Below are 6150 nucleotides of genomic sequence, written 5' to 3'. Positions count from 1 at the left end.
GTTGGTGATTTGGAGACCTGCATGGCGAAGATGGAGATCGCCATGGGAGACGTCCAAGGAATGGTCAAGGATATGTCCATACGCATCGAAGGAGGCGAGTACAAAACGGGGGAGCTTGAGGCCGAGGTGCTAGAGCTCAAATCCGGCTTGGAAGAACTCCGAGGGGAGATGTTGGGCAACCTGACCGACGCCACCAAAGAACTTTAGCAACGGGACGATGCCTTGGAGGCCATGCATGTGGAGATGGCCAAACTTAAGGCAAAAGTCGCCGAAATGGAAGGAGCACACGTGAACGGGATAATCATCGTGCAAGCCGGTCCACGAGTGGTTGTCCTGAAGCCAAAGGAGTTCAAAAGCTTGCAAGTGGCCTTGGATGTGAACAACTTCCTATGGTACATGGAGCAGTACTTCTTAGCGATGAGATCACCGACAGTGCGATTTGGGTAAGTACCGCGGCCATGTATTTAATTGATAATGCACTCTTATGGTGGCGTCATAGGAGTGATGATCGGAGTGGTGAATCGATCACTACATGGGAATTGTTCGTCGAGGAATTCTGACGACATTACTATCCCGCTTACGCGGAAGAAGAAGCTCGAGATGAACTCCGTCGCCTCGAGCAAAAAGGAGAAGTTCGTGAGTATGTTCGGAAGTTCTCGGAGTTACTACTCCAAATCCCATCCATGAATGACATGGAGGCTTATTTCCAAGTCATGCGTGGTCTAAAATCATGGGTTAAGCAAGAGCTAAAGCAATGCAACGCCAAAGACCTTCTGACGGCCATGTCTTTGGCTGAGGCCCTAGTGGAGTACAAACCGACTTCCGTAAGCAAGGCGGACACACGACCAAGGGACAATGGCGTTGGTGGGGGAGATCGTAACAAATTCCACCGCCCAAATGGCCCCTCCAAGGGCGAGGGCGGAGTCAAGCGGAGGAGAACACAAGAAGGGACGTATCTTTAAGTGTTTTTTGTGCGACGGGGTGCACATGGCTTGCGATTGCCCAACTCGAGGCAAGCTAACAGCTCTTGTCAACGCACACGAGGAAGAACGAGAGGAGATGTGACTCGGTTCGTTACAAATCCTAAGTTCTATAAAGTCCAAGAAGGCGAACAAGCCCAAGGAATTGATCTTCGCTGACGTGACAATCGGAGGAACCACGATGAGTGCTCTCATGGATACTGGGGCATCCGATCTATTTATTTCGGAAGAGGCCACGAAGAAATTCAATCTTCGGGTTGAGAAAGAAACCAATTGGCTCAAGACGGTGAACTCCAAGGAGGTCCCTACTAGCGGGTTGGCTAAGGGCGTTGAGTTTCAACTCGGATAATGGAAGAGCAAGGAAACGATCGAGATAATTCCACTTGATGACTACGACTTTGTCATTGGTTTGGGATTCTTTGATGGAATAGATGCTCTTATTGTCCCATTCGTTGATTGTATTTGTATCCTGTACGCACGTTGTCAATGTGTGATCTCGGTCAACCAAGAGTCGGGTTGTGACCAAAAGATAATATCGGCAATGCAAGTTACTAAGAGAGCAAAGAAATGGGAGGCTATTTTTTTGGCAACCTTGAAGATCGAGGAACCTGAAGGTGAAGGGAGTAATGTCCCAACTGAGGTAACCCAAGTCCTCGACTCTTTCAAGGACATCATGCCTCCCAAGCTGCCAAAGAAGCTACCGCCTCAAAGGGAGGTGGATTACAAAATCGAGCTTATGCCTGACGCTCGACCACCCGCTATGGCACCCTACCGCATGGCGCCTCCCGAATTAGAGGAACTAAGAAGACAACTCAAGGAGTTGCTTGATGCGGGGTATATCCAACCATCGAAGCCTTCGTTTGGCACCCCGGTCCTATTCCAAAGGAAGCATGATGGATCACTCCGAATATGCATCAACTACTGGGCGTTAAATAAGCTGAAGATCAAGAACAAGTACCCAATCCCTCTCATTGCGGACTTGTTCGATTAACTTGGAGGAGCACAATGGTTCACCAAGCTTGATCTTCGATCGGAGTACTATCAAGTGAGGATTGCCAAAGGGGATGAGCCAAAGACTGCTTGTGTAACGCGGTATGGATCGTACGAGTTCCTCGTCATGCCATTCGGCTTAACAAGTGCTCTGGCCACATTTTGCACTCTTATGAACAAGGTACTCCACCCGTTCCTATATCAATTTGTAGTGGTTTATCTTGATAATATCGTGGTATATAGTCGGATGCTCGAGGAACACATCGAGCATCTCAAACAAGTCTTCCAAGTTCTATAGGAGAATGATCTATATGTCAAGCGGGAGAAATGTGCCTTCGCACAACGGGAAGTTCCATTCCTAGGACACATCCTCGGGAGTGGACATGTGTGGATGGACTCGGCCAAGATTAAGGCCATTGTGGACTGGGAGCCGCCGACCAAGGTGATGGAACTAAGGTCATTCCTTGGTCTCACTAACTATTATCGACGGTTCGTCCGAGGATATTCAAGCATCACCGTGCCACTCATAGATATGTTACAAAAGGAGAAGCTGTGGGAGTGGACGACTTGATGCCAAAGGGCGTTTGATCGGTTAAAGCAAGCCATGACCGAGGAGCTGGTGCTCGTGCTACCCGATCATGTCAAGTCCTACGAGGTAGAGATCGACGCTTCCGATTTTGCTATTGGTGGTGTTCTTATGCAGAATGGACACTCGATGACGTTCAAGTCAAGAAAGTTGAACGATACCGAACGACGGTATACAGTCTAAGAGAAGGAAATGACCGCAGTGGTGCATTACCTTCGTACGTGGAGGCATTATCTCTTGGGATCCCGATTCGTCGTGAGGACAGACAACGTGGCCACGAGTTACTTCCAAACCCAAAAGAAGTTGAGCCCGAAGCAAGCTCATTAGCAAGATTTCCTAGCAGAGTTTGATTATGTGCTCGAGTACAAGACAGGGAAGGCGAACTCCATGGTCGATGCTCTCAGTCGAAAGATGGAGTTGGCGCCATCCATCAGTCGTCCCGAGAATCCATGGAACAAGTGGATCAAGGAAGGACTCAAACATGATCCAACCACCAAGGCACTTCTTGACTATGCATGGGAGGGCAAGACCCGGCAATTTTGGTGCGAAGGCGACTTGCTTTACACTAAGGGACGACGGTTGTACGTGCCACTCCATGGGAAGCTAAAGAAGGAAGTCCTACGGCAGTGCCATGATTCTAAGTGGGCGGGTCATCCGGGGATCCACCGTACTATGGTGTTCATGGATGCTCGGTACTATTGGCCTCACTTATGCGACGACGTTGAGGCATATGTACGAACATGTCTGGTGTGCCAACAAGACAAGCTTGAGCAACGGTCATCGGCGAGGCTTTTGCAGCCACTGCCTATCTCAGAGCGTCCATGGAAGAGTGTTTCCATGGACTTCATTGTCAACTTACCAAAGTTCGAAGGGTGTTGGACTCTCATGGTCGTGGTGGATCGATTTTCCAAGTACGTGACGTTCGTGCCCGCATCAAAAGATTGTCTGGCCGAGGAGGCAGCCAAGCTATTCTTGAAACGCATCGTCAAATATTGGGGAGTATCACAAACGATCGTGAGCGATTGCGACCCTTGATTTACGGGTAGGTTCTAGACCAAACTCTTTAAATTATTGGGGTCGGATTTTAACTTCTCCACAAGTTTGCATTCCTAAACTGACGGACAAACGGAGCGGGTTAATGCACTCTTGGAGTTGTATCTCCAGCACTACATGAGTACGACGCAAGTAACTTGGGCAAAGTTGATCGACGTAGCCCAATTTTCCTACAATCTTCAACGAAGCGAATCCACGAATCGAAGCCTGTTTGAGATCGTTACGGGACAGCAATCACTTATCCCGAGTACTGTTGCAACGGGCTATAAGGGGAGTAGACCATCCTCTTTCAAGTTCGCCAAGGAGTGGCATGAATAAGCGGACTTGGCGCGGACTTGCCTACATAAGGCCTTGAAGCGCATGAAGAAGTTGGCCGATAAGAAGCGATGGCACGTGGAGTTCTAAGTCGGGGACTTGGTGTTGGCCAAGTTACGCCTAGTTTTCCGATACAAAGACGTGCACAAAGGACTTATCCATTGCTAAGAGGGGCCATTTCGAGTGTTGCATCGAGTTGGGAAGGTCGCATACAAGTTGGAACTTCCATCAAAGCTTAAGGTACATCCGGTATTCCATGTGAGCATGCTTAAACCTTTCCATGTAGACGAAGAGGACCAGAATCGAAAGCAGTCGCAACGGGCATCGCTTGGAGCAAAAACCTCCTATGATCGAGACGTTGACTTTATCATGTCGGATCGAGTTCATCATGTCGGATTGAGTCATACGGAAGCGATACCGGGCACCGAAGCGACAATATTTGATCGATGGAAGGGTATTCTAGAGAGTGAAGCAAGTTAGGAGCCCGAAGAAGCTCTTTGGCAATTCAAGAAACATATTGAAGCTTTTCATGCCGAAGACGCGACGAGGGCGTTGCTCGAGTAAGTGGGGGAGAATGTCACGGCTTGAAGAATTTGATCGTTCTTGAGGTTTTCTGAACAATGGACTGTGACCGACTCATGAACGAGAAGGCAGGCCCCAAGTGTTCTTAGTACTAGGGTTTTCTTGATGTATTCTAGAATATTCCTGGGGTGGGCGATTCGGTAATTGTATTCTCATGTAATAAACGCGGTAGGTCGGGTAGTTGCGGCAGTACGATCTACACCATTAGATCGATGAGAGATCTACAAATACGATCAGACTTATACTTGTATATAATGGGGTCTCCTCCTCCTCATTTACTCATCTCTCATTTTTAATAAGCAATACACTTCCAAAGCTTCTCTCTTTAGAGTTTCTCTCTCTAAAGTACTTGTGAGGGATCATGGGAAAGCTGACTTGGGGAGAAATTCCTAATGCCGCACGGGGGAGGAACGCTAGATCGATCGACCCGTAACATATGCACAAAAACTGTCGCCTTTAAAAGAGAGATTACATGTAACCCGAGCAAAGAAAAGAGGACTATATCTCTTGAAGGATTAGTCGATGATTAAGGTCCAATCAGTGAATTAACAAATGATTTAACTCGACTTAACAATAATGAGTTAGCTAGCTAGAGACGAATGATGCTAGAACAGATCGTGACAAAAGCGGAATCGATGGTTTTGTCATCTTATTGTTAGATCTACCTTAGTGTGAAAGTAAAAGCAAGTGGCAGAGCTCTTGCCAAACAAATCAAGCCTAAAAAGGCCTCTTCTAAAGGTCTCCATCATTCATCATAACTTTCATTTTTGTAGTCCCACCACGCAAACGTCAATTAAGCAAAAACTATTAAAAATCTTAAATTATGCGCATTGCGATATATATATATATTTTTTTTTGTGACACATAAAATTTTCAAATTTATACTAGTGTGACATATTTACCTTTCGTCAAAGTTCTATGGATGAGAACCGTTAAAAATTTGCTTGGACACCAAAAAGCAAACATTATTGACATAACACCTACGTGGTTTAAGTGAAATAAAAACGGCGTTGTTTATGTTAAAAGATCATCTAACGAAACCTTGACGAAGGGTAAATGTGTCACATATGTGCAGGTTTGGGGTTTTTCTTTGGCTTTTTCCCATATCAATTCTACAATATTCAACGTGGCGTCATCCACACACTTGAACTCATCGAATTTTGGGTTACATCTAGCTAGGTCTACATTGAAATTTTGCGCAAAGATCTAGGACTAAATTGATAAAATTAAAAGTTTATGACTGAATTGGCATTCGTAAAAACGGTTTAAGACTAATTGGGCAATTTCCCACTACAAGGTTCGGCGACCGGCCATAATAAGATAGGAAGAAAAAAACAGAGAAAGAAAATAAAAAAAGGAAAAATAAAATAAAAATAAAATTTTAAAAAAGTATTATTAAAAATTGTCCACGTTAGTTCTGGCTGTGTCACGTAGGACGGCTGGCGTCCATGTCAACGATTTCCAACCAAAATTGGTATAAATACAAAAGGTTTACGACTCAATTGGCAAAAAGAATAAATTTTTAGGACTAAATTGAATAAGTTTAGGACTTTTTTGATAATTCTCCCCTAGAAGTTATATAGCAACGAAATTGATTAACAGAAAGTTCTCAACTTCTGGTGATGATGAGAGCCATTTTCATTA

The sequence above is a fragment of the Syzygium oleosum genome, unplaced genomic scaffold (genome assembly GCF_021117445.2).
Source record: "Syzygium oleosum isolate NSW1041296 unplaced genomic scaffold, Sole_v2.1 Sole_v2.14, whole genome shotgun sequence".
In the NCBI taxonomy this organism is placed as follows: Eukaryota; Viridiplantae; Streptophyta; class Magnoliopsida; order Myrtales; family Myrtaceae; genus Syzygium; species Syzygium oleosum.
The sequence above is the reverse complement of the archived record's forward strand: the minus strand, read 5'-3'. Positions refer to the sequence as shown.